General features: G+C 31.6%; 1 non-coding gene across 1 annotated transcript; it reads right to left on the bottom strand.

The window, feature by feature from the left end:
• Positions 1–19,008: 19,008 nt before the first annotated feature.
• On the bottom strand, positions 19,009–19,080 carry TRNAI-GAU (transfer RNA isoleucine (anticodon GAU)). The gene has a single exon. It is a non-coding gene; the product is annotated as a tRNA-Ile (tRNA).
• Between the last annotated feature and the right edge of the window lie 1,965 nt (positions 19,081–21,045).

Here is a 21,045-nt window from a genome sequence, read left to right as displayed (position 1 = left end):
GTGCGTGATCTGGGACATGAGGAACAGTTCTAAAATAATTTGACAGGCATCTTCTATACATATTAATATATTGCATTTATAATTTTTGTAATTTTAATGGAATTATGTTGTCTACTATTGATGCAAATAAAATTCTTTCCCAATACAAATATAAAATATGTAAAATTATTTCGTGCATAAATAAGAAAAAAATTATAACAAAAGATATTGCTTATAACTTCCTAATTTTCATAAAATATTCATTGAATTACTAATGTATTTCACAATAATTCTAATATATATATATATTAATTATGGAGACCTCCTAAAATACCGAATTTAACATGTATTTGATGTTAGTAAATTATCACACACGATATTACAGGAGAAAGAGTCTTTAACATTGTTTTAAATCTAGCTATATAATTGTACATTTGACATCTCGCTGAAGTCATTATTCACGAATTTAGGTGCAGAGTTATATCATGCTTTTATACATGTATAAAACATTGATATAATTTAAAAACTAAAGCAAAACACATATATGAAGGTGACATTTAAAATGCAAAACATTTTTAGAGATGCATAGTAAATATTATTTTAAAATGAAAGAAACACCATCCTTCACATAAAACGTTCAACAGTTTAATGAGTTTAAGAAAATAAAATTGGTAAACTATACATCCAAACACAAAATAAAGCGAATGATATAAGGTCTTCAATTTTATAAATTATCTGTTGTAATGTTTTTATAAAGCAGGATATAAATCGGTGATGTACACGTGTATGCTTTCGTTTATATTTTATATTATAGATAACTACAACGTAATAGGTTTAATTATTTCTTTGCTTATTTGATTACAGCAAGCCTAACGAGAATTATTTGCCTTAGAAGAGCGTTGCTTTCATGGAGAACTTCCAACGGAAACTAGATCATATTCATGTTAAAATCTGAAAAATTTCACAAATACACACATGAATGACATAGAGATAAATGTAGTTACGTGTCGAAACATAGGTCACAATATTGGCGTAATATGCATGGACGTGTTCGTTTCCACATGTATATGCATTGGTCTACAAGTGTAGGCATATTTTGATATTTTAAGTTTGATATTTATCAATTTATGGACCTTGTAAAACTCTTCATATTATTTTTTTAATAAAATTTGGAAGTTATTTCTCGATACACAATGTTTGACCTCCGATATTTTTTATTAAATTATCGAGAGTTTTATAAAAAATGAATCCTAAAAGATGTATGTTGTTAAAGCCAATTATCCAAATGTTAGTATTGAAACAAGTAAAAGATGCTAAAATATAAAATCTTACGACTTTTTTAGAGTTTTTCTTTCAATACGACACCTTTAGAATTATCATTAATTAATGTAGTTACAGAAAACTTAATTTTCGAAGTGTTAATTTTAATAAATTTCTAAAATTTATTCATGAAACTTTTTTATTTATCTAATGCATATGTTTCAGAAATAATTTTTCAAATCACCTGAGTATTAGAACATCCTAACAGCAATCCTCACAGTCTCTTGAGTATTGTTGTTAGGATAAATTACCATTATATTATATCTGAGTATTTTCAAATGTATATTATCAGATAGTTTCATATAACATAAACCTGTGATTTGAAAGCTAGATAAAATTAAATATATGTAAATGTTTAAAAAGTAGTTAATATTTATTTCTTTGATTATTTAATTTACAGTCCTTTACTTTTTTCCTCTTCTTGCGCAGATAAGCTTGCAGTTAAGCCCTATTTGAGAGGCGGTAAAGCAACATCACTGACTGCATAGCTTTGCTTGCGTGATTCTCAACACGAATTGTTTGAAATTCTGTCCTTGGTATTCCATATAAAAATGCTAAATGCGAAATCTACAGGGAACTTTGCCAATAATATGCGAAAGTTAATTACATATTTAAATGCTTTTAAAACTATTTCCGTCTTTTTATGTGGAAAAAGGAACTCTTAATTTAGAACATCCGCAGTGAAATTTTGCATAAGCATTTGCGCACTGTAAACTCGCTGTTAAACAGTTTTGTTTATATCGAAATGCTATCAGAGGTCAGTTCTTAGTCATTTAAATTCTTTGCTAGAGGTTAGTTCTTAGTAATTTAAGTTCTTTAAAAGCTTTAAATGCTAAATAACTTCCCCGGGAAATATTTTTAGTAAGCTAGTTTAAGTAAATCTTTTCATATATTTTGGTATAAATTTTAATTATTCTATATGGAATAGGATAGAATTTGATATTTTATACTTAAGAAGATATACAAGTATCATCTTTACTGTTTAAAATCGAATCGAATTTTGTTTAATACTTTTGAATGACATACCTACAGAGAAAAATGTGCGGCTCAGAAATGGATTTGCTGAAAATGACACAAATCAGTTAAGAAAAAAATTGTGAGTAAAAGATAAATGTTCGAAAAAAGTAGTTTAATTATCAGCCATTTAAAATATTTTCTTTTTTGTGATTAGTTAAATTTATTACCACGTTATTTCTCAATTATTCTTTAAGATATTAAATCCTTCATATCGTGACGATTCATTCAAAGAAACTGTTTTTAGTCTGTTCTTCAATCTAATACATGTAGTTATTTTAAGTTTTGACCAAATGTTTCTCTTTAATTGTTTGGTTTAACATAATTAGTTGCATGTTAAACCAATTAAATGTTTTATCTTTTTCCAGTTCATTTCCAAAAACGGTTACAGTTTTATTGCAGTTTACAATTAGACTGAATATTGTAAATGTAAAATTTTAGTATCACTTAAATTATGTGCTATGAGGGGTTTTTATATATATTTATTTATAGCAATTTTTATTTAAATTGAAATAATTTTTATCCAGTTCAGCTTTCCTCAAACAAATTAGTTGAGCGAGAAAGCGATTAGGTGTAGAAAAAATGTTTAATTTCTGTTAGTAAGTCTTATACCTGGTTTTTATGTTATAATTTGATATAAATTGAAATGATTGTCCACTGTGAACGAGAGTTAAATGAGAAATTCGCAGACAATTGTATCAACGTTTAAATGAATTTTGTTAGATTAAGAATGAAAGCAAATCAAATTATGAAGGCAGAATTATCCTATCAGGCTATATAGAAATTTCATATTTAACAATAATGACCTGTACTAGCTTCGTGACAAAGCTCATCGGTTAGCAAACTTTCAAAGCTGTCGCAATCTTTTATAGGCGGTGTCAGTTTTAAATGAGAATATTTAGCAACTTTCCTCTACTTACTATTATCTACTAATTTTGCTCCTGCTCTAAGTACAATAGAATATAACCAAAAATTGTATTTTTATATCGAAATAATAATTAATTAAAAAAATAAGTATATTCTGACAGTTAAAAAAAATCCAGCAATCTAATGAGAGAAAATGCTTCAGCGTCTCAACCAACTGAGAGCTACCAAATTCCAATAAACCATATTTTAAATCATTTATTGGATTTCTAGTTCAATCGACTAAACACTTGGCAAATTTTAAAAAATGCAAAGAAAACTAAAGAAGAAATAGGAACCAATAAACCATATTATTACTAAGCGTACCAGCAATATAGAAAAGCCCCGGGATCATAAATGGACAAAACCACAGATTTCGGCATATTAAGTGACTTTAAATAGCAATACCTTTGCTACTTTGTGTATGTATTCCAGACATGGGGATAATTCCAAATTGAAAAGAAAATTTTAATAATTACAGGTTTTTGTGACATAATTCCGTATATACGAAACCTGGTTAGTAATCAAGTTGTTAAAGCTACGAAACACCAACAAATTTCCTTGGATTGTTCTTGGCTGTTGACGAGCTGATTGTAGCGAATTTCTTCTCACTGGTTTTTCTTATATGTAAGATAAATCCCGGCAATTTAATTTTAAAAAATACTTCACGAAATCATCTCTTGTAGAAATTATTAGGCATAATTACATAAAGGATTCGGGACCGATTACCCATTCGGTACTTACGTATTAACGCAACCAGGCCAAAATTCGCATAAATCGCCAAATTTGGCGACCCTACTTACGGAAACCCTACGTGTTATACGTAGTTTTTCGTAAAGAAATTATTTTTCTTACTGGTTATATTGAATGCCCTGACATACTTTAACTATGGGTACTTGGGATCTGCCTGCGAGTAAAAAAGATGCTGTTGAATTGTTGCAGGGATATGGAATTATACCGAACGAACGTACTTGTAAAAATTCTCATAAAATGAAACTTTATTTTGGAAAGCAAATCTTCTGGAAATGTAACGTCGAAGAGTGCAATCGACATTTGGGTGTGAGAACCGGAAATTGGTTTGAAGGTAGCCGAATTTCATTTGTGACTGCGGTGCGCTTCATTTATTGTTGGTGTAAAGAGTTTACCTTATTGAATTTATACGGCGCCAAGCTCAAGCTGTTAATGGCGAAGACGGTTTTCAATCAGTGCTAAAAGCAATAGCCAAAAGATTTCCGCCGAAAAAATAATTCTGCAACTTATTCAAATTCGAAACCGGAAGGGTTTAATTGCTATTTTATATTTTAAAACATAATAATATAAAAAAAACTGTATTAAAAATTATCTGTAATTAATAAATGTACATTTTGTTTCTATTCATACTTTTTTAATCAAACTTACAAATCGCGCCAACCTGGTTGCGATAATACGTAAGTACCCTACCTTCATTTAAAAAATAAATTGATAAAGCTACTATGCCAAGAACACACTATTTTAGGCGATATCTTTGTAGCTTAGGTTAAGATATTCGAATACGGGAAAGCACGCAAGGGCTAGATGTGAAAAGTAAGATTGCTTCAGCAGAAGACTCTGTAAGAGGAACCGATTCGAATTCACGTTACACGTGAGGAAAACCACGGAAAACACGAAGAAAACTAATCACATTCGCCTGGGTTCTAGCCCAAATTGAATGGAACTACCAGCATTCAGCAGACCTAATCACTGGACCACGGTGGGGCTACCAAATGAAAGCACACCAGTGAGTGAGGGATAAAAGTGGTGAACAGTGGTAGTTCGACTCGGGTTTAAATATGAAATGCCAGGCTCACTGCGTGAGTTTTTGTTGTAGTTTCCCGCATATACAACATAAATGCAAAGTAGTTTCCCTTAAGACGTCTCCCACCAAGGCCTCCTTTCTCTTAGGCAGGTAAATCTTGCATGCTTTATTCAAATATTCCAATACAATACAGTATCTGAAATAACACTAATTTTTTCAGCTTTCATTATACAAAATTTTGAAATCAATCTTCTGCTTGTTTTGCATTACATTCTTCAAAAATCTCGAAGTTTTACTAACATATGAGAAACCTGAATGATTTGATTACTTTAATGAATTTTTAATTTCCTAATTTTTATTTGTCATTTCGTCTTTTTTAAATCAAAGAATATGCATTTATTTTTTATTTGATTACTTTTGCCACAGTTTTTCTGCTTTACAGATTTATTTTATATGGTTCAAAGCAGAAAAATTCCGAAATTGTCAGCAATTTAATGCACGCTTTATATCTACAGCAGATGTGTTAATATGTTTAACATACAAAGTAACAAGCTTCAGTTACTCCAAAAATAATCTGTTATTTTTGGAGTTTATTAGCTTTGATGACAGTATTTTGATGTAATGTGTTTGGCTTTAGCTTGAGTTTATTACAAATATAACATTGTCAGCTGCAAGACATATTTACTAGCGCAGTATAAACAAATTAGTAGCTTTCATTTAATGTAAGAAATGTGTTAAAACATTCTTTTTCTAATAATCAGAGCAATGAACCATGGCATTGCACTAAAAGCAGATGATGTTCAGAGACAACTTCGCAGACAGGATTGTTCTGTTTAGTTTGGTCGACTGAGATCTCAAAGCTTACCAAAGAACTAAAATTTACTATATCCGTTCTCAAAAACTCACCAGTATCTTAATCATATTGAAAACTAAAGAATAATAGCCTAGCATGGGTTCGAAAATGTTCGAAATGTGTGCCTTTTTGTGGTATTCTTTTAACGTAGCGAGATTAAAAATCAGTTCCTCTAGGCTACCGTCTACGATGCCATTATTTTCATTAAACAAATAGCACTCAATGTACTTTGCTATAATCCAATAATTCATTCGCTCTTCATGCTGTGTGTACATATACAATTATATCTTGAGATATCATAGCATAGAATTTAATACATCTCAGTGAAGTAAACACAGCATTAAACGAATCCTAAGATATTGTTCGGTATTTGAATGCATGTAAAAGTTATCTCTTCAGAGTACGTAAACAATAATGCTGTTTATGCGTTTTCGTATTGCTGCATATTCTCTAGAGTAATATAAATAATTTTATTTATTAGAAAATTTTTCGAAAGAGATTAAGGGATTTTGCATTCGCAGTTTGGGTAATCGTTTCATCTAAAAGGCTCAGTTTTTGTTGTTTTGTGCTCGTATTTAAAAATGCCTTTTCTAAGAATTCTTTCTAGCTTTTGATTTTGACGTATTATCTTACTGTTTGAATATTTAAGTCTCCTAATTTCGGTATAATGTTAATGTAAAAATAAGAAATACCGTGAAAATAAACCTATTGAAATGCGAGAATAAACCAATCATGAATCGTGAGAATAAACCAGTTATGTGAATGAAATTTAAAGATATAAATTTATTTTTATTTTATGAATTATGTAATATTTTGAATATTATGAAATATGTAATATTTTGAAAATTAATATTTTAAGATGGATAGTTTTAATAATGAAACAAAAATAAATGGCAGATAAGATACCAGTAGTTAATAATATACTAGCAGTTAGTGATCTTCTAGAAGAAGCCACTAAACTGAAAGTCTGGGTGCGAAATTAATTCTACGGCAATCCAAAAATAGTTTCCTATTTGCTTCACTCACATTGTTATTGTGAATGTATAATTCACATTAATAACCATATTTAAGTGAATAATAGCAGGTAATCTATAATTTAGAGTTCTGCCAGTGTTGGCATTTAGTAGACATTTTCATAAGCTGGTCATTGGAAGCTATCTTAAAATTCAGTTCATAGAATGCGTTGCGTGGTGTACATGTTATACAATTAGGGATGCATATTACAACGAAAAAAGTGTAATGTAAATACTGAATTTGAAGATAAAATATTCGGAATTATCAAAAGCTTTGAGGCGTGCGAATCACACCAGGAATTTCGCGAAAAGTCTTGCCATCTAAGAAACTATGATTTTTTTTTTTAATCTTTTCCCAAATTAAGTCTACGAGAAACGAAAGGGTTTACCAAAAGCGATACGTAGTAATATTATAAATTAATATAATAGGTATTATATTAAAAGTAAGTAATGCATTATTATTGAAACGGGATCTTTTTCTAAAATTATCATAAATTAAAAAAACTAAAACATATCTGTCGGATTTTGGCAATGAGCATAGTTAAAATGAGGTCAAGAATTATATTCAAGTAGACAAAGTTTTCATACTTAATATTACATATACAGGTATTCCCTACAGCAGCTTTTATTAGAATGTGTTCCACGGAACCTGGGGTTCCGGCGAGATTCCACAAAATTTACGTTTACTTTCTTTTCATAACATTTAAGAAAGTAACATAGAAGGCAATACAAATTTACGTTTTTTTTAAATATAAAATAGAATAAGAACTTAATAATTCGGATAATCAATGCAAATACGACAGTTCATTACTGCGAGTTGTGACGGCGCTGTGAGGATAAGTTTTAGTATTTGACAGCAGCCGCACTATGAAATCAATTAGAATCCCTGTACTCAACACAGTGAAGCGGAAAAACAATTTAATTTGCAGAAAATTTTACTAAGCCTTCCGCTATATAGATGGTATAATGTATATTAGATTAAAAAAACAGCAATATAAATAATTTAGATCTTACTTTCGAATGACGCTGTAGCTCAGGGTATCAGAGTGTTAGCAGCCAGAGGAGAATTAACTCACTTTTGTTTGAAATCATGCACATTTTCATTACAAATAAATGACTGGACTCGCAATATTAATTGCTATCATTAGGTATCATCATGAAAGCGCATTATCGGAAGATATAATTTGCTAACCTACCAACGCGTACTACTGAAGTAGAAATATGTGGTCTCCTACAGTAATTCTGAAAGAGAATAAAATACCGTGGGACAACTGCATTGATAGAGCAAATGCCATGAGTGGTCATGAATAGAGCTGTACTTCATATTAAAAACATCGCCACAAACGTTTCTAGTTAGCCACTACATGATCCATAGGCAGACACCTGCTATAAAAAAATCCCCTTTAAAATTTGCTCTTGATTGAGTCGTCAAACTATTAACTTCCTAAAATCTCAGCCATTAAAAATCATTTATTTAAAATAGTGTATGAGAATATAGGAAATATATATCTTCTGTTTTGCATACTGAAGTCAGATGGTTATCTCGCAGAGAGGTACTAATACTTACTTTAAAGCTAAGGGAAAAAGTGCGTACATTTTTTAGAATACAGTTTCGAATTGAAAATTCGATTATTTGATAGAAATTGGCTGCTTAAATTTACCTATTTAACTGAAACTTTTACAAAGATTTATGAACTTAATTTAACATTTCAGGGGAAGTAAATATATTTACTGCTTTTAAGACATTTCTTGCTTCCAAGGAAAAGATAGAATTTTGAAAATTTTTGTGCGTCTCAGCGACTAAAAAGTTTTGAATTAATTCTAAAATTACGTTTTGAAACAAAAAAGTATTTGAATTAATTGTCATTTTTATTGCAAATAATACATCTATAGAATGTTGCCTGAAACTCGGTACTATTGAAGAAAGCCTGGGGTTCAATAATAAAAGTGGACATTAGATAGGGATCCCGTTATTAAAATGATTAAAGAACACTGCTTTTCAGTATGTGAAGCATGTTTTAGAAAAAATAACCGGTACTTGCGGAAAATCACGTCTACCATTTTTGCGTATTAAAGAAAAGACGCCAAACTACGCGATGTTTCTCTCGAAACGAAAGTCTTTTTCAAACACGTTGGGTTTGGTCTAACCTTGATTATACGTGTTAGTTATTATTGAGTGCACGTTAGACTAGACTAAGTCTTTTTTAATTATTCTTGAGCGAAATTTGGTAAGTGAAAAGTTTCTGATTTTTTATTATTATTTGAGGCGAAAAAAAAGTATTTCTCAAGACTTATATTTTCTCGCGAAAATTAAAACCTAGCGAAAATAATTGCTTTTACAGTATATCTTCTTAATAAAAAATAATGGAAATTTTTAATGAAAAATTAAATATAAGCGAATGATAATATAATAAATTTGAAATAAAAATAAGAATAGGACCTCTTTTTTCTTGTATTTAGTAAATGGAATTTTTTTGTTTTGGCACGATTGGCGACGTTTCTTGTGGTCGATGGGGTTTTCCGTAAGTACCAAATTATCTTTAGGCATTGACACTGCTTGTCTACATTGACAGACAACACAGTAATTTTAAGTCCCTTAATTGTGTTTTTCTTCTATTCCACTAATATAGCAAATAGTTGAAAGTTTCTATATGGATTTCGTAGTAGGATTAGTTTGATGTGCGTTTGAGTAAACGCTTTGTCCCTTAATTTTAAGTCCCTTAATTGTGTTTTTCTTCTATTCCACTAATATAGCAAATAGTTGAAAGTTTCTATATGGATTTCGTAGTAGGATTAGTTTGATGTGCGTTTGAGTAAACGCTTATGAAAAGTAGCGTTAGAAATTATTCAAATGTGAAAACATAGTTGAAAATGGCACTAAAATTATGAAATTTACTGATATACACTGGACTCTCGGAAAAATTTGATATTTCTGAGATCTCAGAAAATGTTCTTAAATTGACGGAAATACCATGAAAATTAGTATCACATTCAACCTAATTACCTCCTTTGATTAGATTGGATTGGACTGGAGTGGTTAGTTAGCGGCTACGCTCTCTTTAACTGTCTGCCTAAGGGCAAAACATTCTTCAGTGGAAGTTTATTCTAAGGAAAACTGCATTTACGTTATAGCTGGGAAAAGCTAGTAGCGTGTAACAGCTAGGAAAAGCCCCGCTGAAATCCCACTAAACATGCATCCAGCTTCATTTGGTTGGATTTGAACCTTCTCAAATTCCAAGTGCTTGGACATTTTATCGCTCCGTCATTTAATGGACCTTTGTATCATTATTCATATAATGATCACAAAATTTATAAGCTGCCTAAGGATTTTAACTAATTTCTCAAAGAGTGTAAATGAGGAAGATATCACTTTTTACATCGGCAGCTAATCTAATGTACTCACATTTTTGACTAATTCACATTTAGAGCATGTATTACTATATTTATAATTTGATTTATTTTTATTGCATGGTATGGGGTATAATAAATATACTTCCTCTTAATCTGTTCTTAAATATAAATGGGCCCACCAGCGGCCGAGCGGTAAAGTCGCTGAACACTCATACGTCGATCCGAGGTTCGAATCCCGCGTCAGTTTCCCTTAGAAAATCCTCCAGAAAGGCATCCCTCCCCTTAGGCAGATAGCCCTGAGGCTTTGCCGTAATTAAATATCCTAACCTAACATTAAATTTAAAATGTCGTTGCATTTCATTACGTGTATTTGTCTTCCTACGAATTCACAATAATATTCCTTTCATCGCAGGATAGATGCCTTTTGAACTACTAGATGCAGTTAGAGATCGTTTTAGAAGAAATAGAATTAAGTACATTCAATGCTTCCAAATATTGGCTTATATAATTAAGTAGTTACATATGTTGGAATAATTATCTGAAACCTTTACGAAATCTGGTGTTCCTTGATGTCCTTCAGAGATAAGGAAGTTAATAGTTAAAGTCATTAAAACTATTATCAATGTTATACGACAGTAAGAACGGATCCAACATTGAAAACGGATCCGACATTTAATTAGACAACATTGGATTGAAGAGTTTTATAAAAGAAAGCCAGTAATTTTTTGTGTTTAATATTAATACAATAGTAAATTCCTGCATTCAATTAAATTCTGAAAGATTCTTGAATGCTAGTTTCTAAAATCTTACTTAATTTGTAAACTTTTGCCTTTCATTGGCAAGATATTTCTGATTTCTCCCATTCATTTAACCCTTAAATGTAAACTGGTGCAAGTGTTCAATAAACCAAAAATTCATTAAATTCTATAACACTATGTATTAAACGTAGGAAACTAATACCACCTCTCATTCCTCACCCTAAAAAAGTCTGTTGTGCCGTTTGGCTATAAGAATGTGCTTCCTAATTAATGGTACTTCTTGGTTCGCTGTATTTGCACTTGTATGTTCTGAGATATAGAAGTTGTGCGACTTCAGGTTTTTACTTTTAATTGAAGCGTATGTATTTAGTGTTAAGTATTTATTATCTTTTGGAACTAATCACGGGAAAAGGTCTCAGCATTTTAATACGTATTTTACCCACTTTCAGAGAAATGTATCATTTAGAAGGTTTAGGGATGATAACTTTCCTATGTATTTCTGAGGATATAATTTTAGAATGATGGGCACAATGTCTTTCCAAAGAGCAGAGTTTCTTAAACTTTTTTCAGTCGCTACTCCCTTTTATCACTGAGATTTTTTCGCAACTCCCAGGACCCCATAATATTTACAAAAATTTTGTCGGACCCCACTAGTATTGCGCAAATCCGACATACGCGTGAGTGAAACTGCCAACGTTTTTCACTTGTACTGTAATATACAGTTTTAGGTCATTAACTTTAATTTCTAATTTTAAGACATAGAACAATGTGAAAATTTTAAATAAGTAACAGACGAAATGACAGCATCACGTGCAAAGCAAGGAAAATGAACATTAATATTTTAAAAAGAATGCTTCTAAAAGTTTTCGTTTTTTTTTTTTTTGTCTGAATTGTCTTATCTTTATCTATTGTTAGATGCATTGTGCAAAAATATTTGGTAACAGTAAAAATATTATAATAAATTAAAGAAATATCAAAACTGCTAAAAGTTTTGGCGACCCCTGATGCAGGTCCTTCGGGATCGCGACCCACAGTTTAAGACACCCTGCCATAGAGGATACGTAACTCAAATTCTTGCATGTTTTTATTCCTATTTTTTATTCTTAGGGGGTTGAATGATTTCATAGATATTTACCAGTAAAGCAGAATTACATTTAATATATTTTTATTATGAAGTTAAAAAATGTTATTTGATGAAGTAAAATGTTCCCAAACGTTTTGCAGAGTAATCTAAAAATATAGTGCACTTTTATTTGGTTATTAAAACTTCTGGAACTTGTTAGCAATAGTTTCTATGATAAAGCCTTTTAAAATGAGACCTACATATTAAATATGAATGTGCTAAGTTTTGTTTTAAACAGTTTCTGTCATATAGATACTTTTCCCAATAAGTATTATATTTCAACATATGCCTTTAAATATAACCCATAGAATTTAGTATTATTTCCTTAGACAAAAATCATATTTGGCTTTGGTTTTAAGTCTTATTTGCAAAACAATAACAGACGTATCGTAGAAATATTTTGTTTTCACGAGACCAGGTTCAGCTCTTACTTCTTTCTCCGACGAAATGCGTTGAAATGTCATTTTCTTACTTTGTTAGTTTTACTGCTTTTGCCCATCCAAAATTCCAGCAGTTGTTTCAAGAATAAGTAAATATTTCTGCATACATTTTCTTTCTCTTTAATAGTAATTAATTCATCGGAAAAAAGAAACAGACTGACAATATTATCGTTGTTTACTTTTAGCCTTAAGTGTGCAGATTCGTTAATTTTAGTTTCAGATACTTTTACCTAAATGTCATTGATTAATTTTGTTAAATTAAATTCAGTGCATTACGCATACTTTTCAAAAGTAATTTTAATGCACTGTTTAAAGTAGGTTGCCAATATACTTATCTTTATTGCAAGTACCTAATTTATAATACTTTTGCTGAATGAGATTTCCTTCACATTTAATTATTTTCAACAGTAATTAAACAGCCTTCTCTGTTTCTATTTTGACGTATATATAAATTTCCTTTCTGTAGTCTAGTCGAATTAAAAATTTTATTAATTAAAATAATTATACATTTTTATTTTTCTGAGACAAATATTGTTTTAAAAGTACATTTATTAAATACTTAGTAGTTAAATAAACAATATATGAAATCAAACTTTAATATTCATCCACTAGCATACAGGTTTGATGGAATGATTTTGTAATACGGAACTGTACAGACATCAAATAACATCAAAACATTCATTGCTAGTAATTTAATTCTCAGTTACAGAGCATATTAAATGATTGCTATTTTGTTTCTTTCCTAATGCTTGGAAATAAATATAAATAAGATTTCTTAAGAGACTCCCCATAAATATAATCAAACATTATGTTGTATATCTCGAAGACTTTATCGCGATACAGTTATGAACCTGTCATAGTGATCCAAAACACGCGTCCATCAAAAACTGTGGAAATTCTAAACACTACTTTCAATTGATGACACCCTTATATTATTACAAATAATTATATCACTTGAAATTTTAGTTGCTATTAATGCTAACGGTTTGTTTTATGCTAATGGTTAAAAAAATTTGTTTGGGGCAAGATTTAGATAAAGGTTTCCCAAGAAATTTTATTTATTTATATAATTGAGCATTACTTTGCAACGCATTCTATCAACAATGGCCCACCAGCGGCAAAGGTCAGTGAATCCCGCGAATGGGCTGGCTGCATGGGAGTTTTCGTGGTTTTCCCTACGTGTAACGCGTATGCCAGTCAGATTCCCTTAGAAAGTCCTCCACGAAGGCATCCCCCCTTAGGAAGATAGCTCTCGAGGTTTTACCGTAATCACAGAAACGTATTCTACCAACAAGTTATTGGAGCCTTTAAAGAGACATTCTCAAATGTTAGCAACAATAATTATCAGCTTAATAACTTGAGATCGGAAACTTGGAACTGTGCACATGTAATATTCATTTTATGATGTAAATATTCTTTATTACTGATGTTATACATACACTATATTGTACTATATATTGCTTACAGACAGTTGGATAAATAATACATAATTTATGATGTAAATACTTCTTTTATTGATCTTTACGATACACTATATTTTACTATATATTGCCTACAGGCAGTTGGATGAATAATACAGTTTTTATTATATGATTATATATTTAAAGCAAGAGTTTCTACCAAATGCCTTAGTTTTAACTTAAATTGTTAAACTATTCTCTGTCTAAGAGTTTCTGCCGTTTCAAATGTAGACATTTCTCTTCACTACGAGGAAAACTACATGTTACTTGTAAATTTTATCTGGATAATCATGTTAAACTACGAGATAAATATTGCATCAGCATTAGAATTAATAATTAGTGTCGCTAGTATTAATATGTGAGACCTGCAGCAATTAGAATTTAAGTAAACAAGCTTCAATGTTAAGAAAAAACACTTGCTTAGACTCCATTTATTATTGTATTATTACACACTTTATTTCATATAATAACTAAAAATTGGATATTCCCATGGCTGTCTTAAAAATAGTTCCTGTAAGCTACTGCCAGAGTCATAGCTGGAATATTGTAGGAAAATTTCAAAATATTCCGTATGGTGGAGGAGGTTTCGTGAAAAGTGTTTAGCCCTAGACAATGAGGAATAAATATGTATGAAGACTTAACAGAGGGGCTTGGACCCATCTCACCTTTAAGACAAAGAGAAGCGTAAAAGATTATCTTGGAAGAGATTTGAGAAGAATAATAAATGAGAAAATTTAATATCTTTGGAGACTGGCCCTACATGACACCCAGCTTTAGCGATGGAAATAGTTTACCTTTCAGGGAAATAATTGTCTTTCAGATCCACTTTACTTCGAATACTATGATTTTAATTATGATTCTGCTTAATATTCTTACTAATATATTATAATTATTTGATTTGTACTTTTAATAATATAATACTTGAAGCGTCTGTTACTAAATTCGAATAAGTATTTAATAGCACAAATATGTGCATATGCAGATGTGGTTTACTCTTATTTTGGGGCAATTTGGATTAAATAACCAACGGAAATCAACTAAGAATAAAATGTAACTGGAAAAAGGATATTGTAGGAAACTATAAAGCAATATCTTCTATTCTAATAAAAATTGCACATTTAAACAAACAGTTTGATTGAAAACCTATGTCTTTGCACTTTCCCAAGAAACATGTTCTAATTTTTCATTAGAATAATGACGCAGGTATTTTGCATATTTTCTTGTATTTAGAATATTTTCGTATGATTCTTACATATATTATTTGCACACATACTTCATTGTCTCTAATATTTATCTTCTCAGTCACGCTCACATAAAATTTAGGCCTGGAGAGAGTAAAACAATATATATATATATATATATATATAATACTAATACTATTATAATAAAAATACTAAACTATATCATGAAAAATTAATCTATGTTAATAATCCTATAACAAAAAATAAACCAAATAATGCAGTGACATGTAAAAGTTAAAAATCCAATCATATAAATAAAAATACTAAAATTTCAAGGAACAAATTAAGTCGGCCAAGACTGCAAAGGCCTCGGAGCTCCTAACGAGATCATAAAAAACATGAGGCCATCAAATAGAGAAATGCCCTAAACTCACTTTAAATGCACTTCTGGCAGTCATAGGCAACCTACAATGCAATAAATATGCCCAACATCTTCCACAGCATTGCCGCAAGCACATAGTCCACTAGTAACAATATTGAAACGAGTTAAGTTCCAGAATTATGCTTATAATCCGTTTGAAACTTCCTATACTTAATTCGTTCAAGAACATTTGAGAAAAATCTTTTGTCTGCTGGGCCTTCGAAGAAGCAAGAAATTCAGCATTCGAATCAACTACAGTTTTCTTCCAAGCCACATGCTTCCAATAAGACTTGGGAGCAGACATCATTAAATGAATATCAGGATAACTCACTTGCTTAGCCAATTGGTCAGCTCTCTTATTTCGGAGAATACCACTGTGGCCGCCAACGTAGGTAAAATGATTATCTCCAGTATATTCAATCCGTGTAATATAGAGTGAATTTCCACCACCAGTATTTCAGTCGATAGTATATCACGTGGAAGAGAGAAAGAAGAAACTGAATCTGTGAAATTAAGTTAATTAAAAGTCTCATTCTTACGGCAAAAGTTTTGTATCAATTTAACGGCAAGATTTAAGCTCCGAAGCTCGGCTTGAAAATCAGAACATACATCTGGCGTCCTATAATGAACAGTGACATTCTTCTTGCCATCTTCATAAATAACAAATGTAACGCCAATCATTCCATTTACCTTACTACCATTTGTGAAACAAATAATATTATACTCTTGGAAAATACTATTATTATAAGTAACAACTGTCACGAGGTTTCTCTCTGCTGGGTGAGGTAAATGATAGATATTTTACGTGTTATTAATGTTAAAATTACGTTAGCCATTGTCCTACTTCCTTTTAGCCCCTGTCACATATATATGCTCAAAATGTATGATTATGTAAATTAAGTCACGTGGAAGAACGTTTAAAACTAGCAAAGACTACGTGAAACAAATAGCGAATATTCCATTATACTGCCTATTTCAAGAGTCGTTATAATTTGCCGCATTTGTTCGATATTGTCTTAATATTTTCAAGCAAATACTTCTGAAGACATTTGTTAATCCCTGGAATAAACAATTCCTCTACAATTGCTTATCAATGTATGTTGAAATCGCGTCATCAGTTGGGTACTTCTACTTAAACTTCATCACCAGGATATATTTTATAACATTAGGATTACTTAGCCACTTGATTAACGGTAGAACATATTTATTACTCTTCAAAACAGCTTTATCCGATCTAACAGGTCCGTGCTCTGCATCCCTCCTATCCAAGCAATAATCGCTCTTCTGCAACTCTCAGGCTGCTTAAAAGATATATTAAAGGCAGTATGTTTCGTGTATTAGCAACATTCGCTAAAGCAAAGGTTTTATATTCATATTAGCTTAAGACAACTGTCTAAAATTTTCGTACAGACTTCTCTAAAGACATTTCTATTGCCAATAAGCGTTTCAACCTATTTTCCGAATGCTGTACAAAATGTATATTCAATCCAGTTCATATAAAGGATATTAACACATCTGCTATAGTAGGTTCATAAGGTAAGTTATCGGAATTCTCGACTAAAGTCACGACGGAATTTTCAGAAAGGATAACGCACGTGACCAAATAATGGGTGATAAGTCTAGCACTTTAACACCCACTCGCAATCCGCCATAATGGGGTATAAAATTTTGAGGGCACAAACGTAATATTTATCGTAAAAGATTGAAAAGCGTAATATATTTGTGACGTCTGATGCATTCTGTCATCAACAGAGATCACGTACTCTGTAAGAAGGTTCTCGGTAACATACATGTATATATGTCACACCATTGACTGGTAATGTCTGTAAAAAGGCAGATTCGATGAAGTAATGCGTGCTTCATCGAGTAGGTAATGGTAGCTTTAGACTCATATCTAGATGAGTAAAATATATCATATACATTAAAACTTATATCCGGAACTGAAGAGGCGTTTGAGGTTGTGAGGGGATTATTTAGCTGTATTAAAAGTAGAATCCAGATTCGTTTGTTCATTTCTTAAAATACCAATCGTGAGCTGCGAGTTCAATGTTGCACACCTCCTGGGATTTTGTATGCATTTGCTGGAGGTTAAGTGGTGCCATTTGCGTTATACTGTATCATTCATCTCAACATGCCGCATGCTTTTCGGCTTATGTATCGTATTTTTGGCAGTTCTTATTAAATGTTTCCTTTGATAGAGCAAGACAAATTCGTTGACGAATTTATAGCTTTCTCTAGAAGAATAATTTTGAATAATGATTATAATGTTATGAAAGGCAAAAATAAAGCCACGTTTAATAACATTTTAAGCGATGATGTTGCGTGCATGCTAGTTCCAATGAATTGAATGCATACAGAACCTATAATAGCTTGATAAAATTTATTTTTCAAAAGAAACACTTTGCATTTCTAGGGCTTTCAACAAAAACACTTGTACAGCTCATCACAAAGCACAATCAGTAATTACATTTTTAAACTATTACGATCGTTAAACGCAACTCTGTGCAAAGGGTATCTATAAGACGAAGCTCTCGCAGATATCTCAATACCACGAAATCATTTCTGAACTAACAACGAACGCTTTCCAAGCGTTTTAACCTGGCGGCTGAAAAATCTCTAATCGATTCCATTTCTTGAAATTACTGAGAGGCAGATATGGATAGAACCTCAGAGACAAACTCCAGCACTAGCAGTTTAGTCTTTTAGGAATCAGCGTTCAGATTCCGGAGACCATCCAAGCTGGCTCAGGCCCCACGGTCCGCACTGGGCAACAACGACACTGTTACCGAACACTACCCCGGCCGCAATTCAAACAAACGATGAACGTTTTCCATCCATAATGTCGATCCTCCTAATGGGACCGAAAAGAACCAAACGCCAAGGACAGATACAGTATCTAACAATACTACGACCCCACAGCAAAAGCGCAGACAAGACAGTACCACTATGGTCCCCATCCCCCGAATGAACGTAGGTTCTACTCCTGTAAAGACTGATATCCGTGGTTAAGACTCCCTAAGCACAGATCCTAGTCAATACTTCTCAGGAATTCTCTTAGGTCACCCCCGAGGGTGCAGATATGGACCAAAACGCAGACAAATTGTTATAATGTTATGAAAGGCAAAAATAAAGCCACGTTTAATAACATTTTAAGCGACATTTATGCGGCGACCTTTGGTAAATTCTAGCCAAAGTTGGCGACAAAAATTAGTCGACAAAACCATCGGGAGATATCTTGTCAATTTGGCGAGATAGCCTCAATGTCAAAATAAGCTTGCCTATGCAATGTTATTTTTCAGGCAGAGCTTAAACTTTTCAGACATTTCATGTTACATTATACAAAAAATATTACAATTTCACGTATAACTTTGCAGAGACAGAATTTTTTTGGAGGCCGGAGAGATGAAAAATTAGCAACCGCCTTCGCCGGGAATCGAACCACGGACCTCTGGAATATCGGCCCAGCGTGCTACCGTTACACCACGAAGGCACGCTAGGGAAGTGGGAGAAATACCTTATATACTTCCCTTTTTAAATGGCGACTAGGATTTTAGGGGACCTAGTCGCCAAATCTTGGGTGCGGAGAATCACCATCCACAGCCCTTTTAGTTCGGGCGCCACTTGTAGAGACATTAGGATTTTTTTGGAGGCCGGAAAGATAAAAAAATTAGCAACCGCCTGCGCCGGGAATCGAACCACGGACCTCTGGAATATCGGACCAGCGTGCTACCATTACACCACGAAGGCACGCTAGGAAGGCGGGAGAAATACCTTATGATGCATGTTATCTGAACAATTTGGAAAGATATTAGGTTATCTTAAAACGACAAAGCACAAGAGAACTATCCGCCTAACGGAAGGGATGCCTTCGTAGAGGACGTTTTAAGGGCTAGTGGCTTGTATCCACAATTTGCAATAACATATAACTTCGGATTATGTTAATTAACGTAAATATCACTCGAGGACTAACTTATGGGGGGGGGAATATCTTCATGAAGGACAGAAGAAGGAAGTGGGAGAAATACCTTATAACTTAACTAAAATTATTTATATACATATAAAATTCGTAACGGTACTACTTGGCTTTTCATACTGTATTATAAAATGAAAATTAATTACATTTAACAGACTGAAGATAAAAAATTCCCTCAGCGGAATATTTGTCAGGGTAGTTCCTAATTGTCTGTATCTACACAGTAAAACTCTCCAACTACTTTTCATATTGATACAAATGTTAACATGTTATAAGTAAATATAAAAATGAAACAAAGAATAAAGCAATTTGTGATAAAAGCAAGCGCTAAACAGATGGTTTCCTTCTGTTGGAACTTATTAACAGAAAAATCAAATTCTCCATCTAGTTTCCCATCCGTTACTTTTATTAATAAATATAAATAGAACAGAATCGACTTTTCCATAATAAGCAAATAGAGAAGGTAAACATAAAGGTAAAAAACTATTCATTATTTTTATTCTTATTTTAAATTTAAAAAAGAGACTTCATTCGCATTCGACAACAAACTGAATAACATTCAAGAGAAAAACATCACAGAAAATGTTTGTGACAAATAAAAAAAAAAAAAAAAAAAAAAAATTGTCAGATTTTTTTTTCAATAGAAGTAAAGATTCTTTCCTAATACTGTAGATGTTTTATTTTTTGCTTTAATAAGAAATTGTGTTTTAAAATATGATTCTAAATATAAATCGTAATTATGATTTCCCCTAAGTCTAAACTGCTCTTCGTTAATATAATCAATACTTTTACTGTGATCATTGTTGGAGCATGAAATTACCATGTCCCATTGTATATATACTTTTGATGTGGGTATCTTGTTTGAGATACCGACATCAAAAGGTTACTTTTTCAGTTTCCTTTTTTCTATTTGGAATATTTCTGCCATTAATTGAATAAAATGTGTAATAAGAAAATGTAATTTATAAAGATGCAAAATGGCGTAAAGGGATATTTGTGTAAAGCATATTCTTATATAAACGCATCTCCAATTATAAAATTTTGTTAATGTCCCATGTTTATTTTCAGATTTAATTTGCAAATAATTCTTCTATTAGCATCTTATTCAAACATAATGTTTTTTTTTTTAATTTATGATGAATAATTCTACATATCGTTATTCGTGCCTTTTGAACCGTAAACAGCTCATATTATTATGTTTAATCATTATATTTCAATAATTTGCAATATTAATTTATTTTTGGTATTGTTATCTATCTTTTGACCTTATAGTTGATATCATTTCCTTAAATTAGTTAAATCACCTCTTAGCTCCATTTCCAAAGCAAGTAGAATAAACATTATTTGGTCAAATATCTCTAAAAGTAGAATAACGGAGAGAAGAGTTAAAATACGCAGGGTATTATGCAGCTTCTATATAGTTGTATTTTAATGAGTTCTAGGATAAAAAGCTTGAAGACGTTATTTGAGTGACACGCATTT

This window comes from Stegodyphus dumicola, chromosome 1, assembly GCF_044657685.1.
Source record: "Stegodyphus dumicola isolate Sdum_Otavi_A_Nest chromosome 1, ASM4465768v1".
Classification (NCBI taxonomy): Eukaryota; Metazoa; Arthropoda; class Arachnida; order Araneae; family Eresidae; genus Stegodyphus; species Stegodyphus dumicola.
This window is presented reverse-complemented; position numbering and strand designations above follow the sequence as displayed.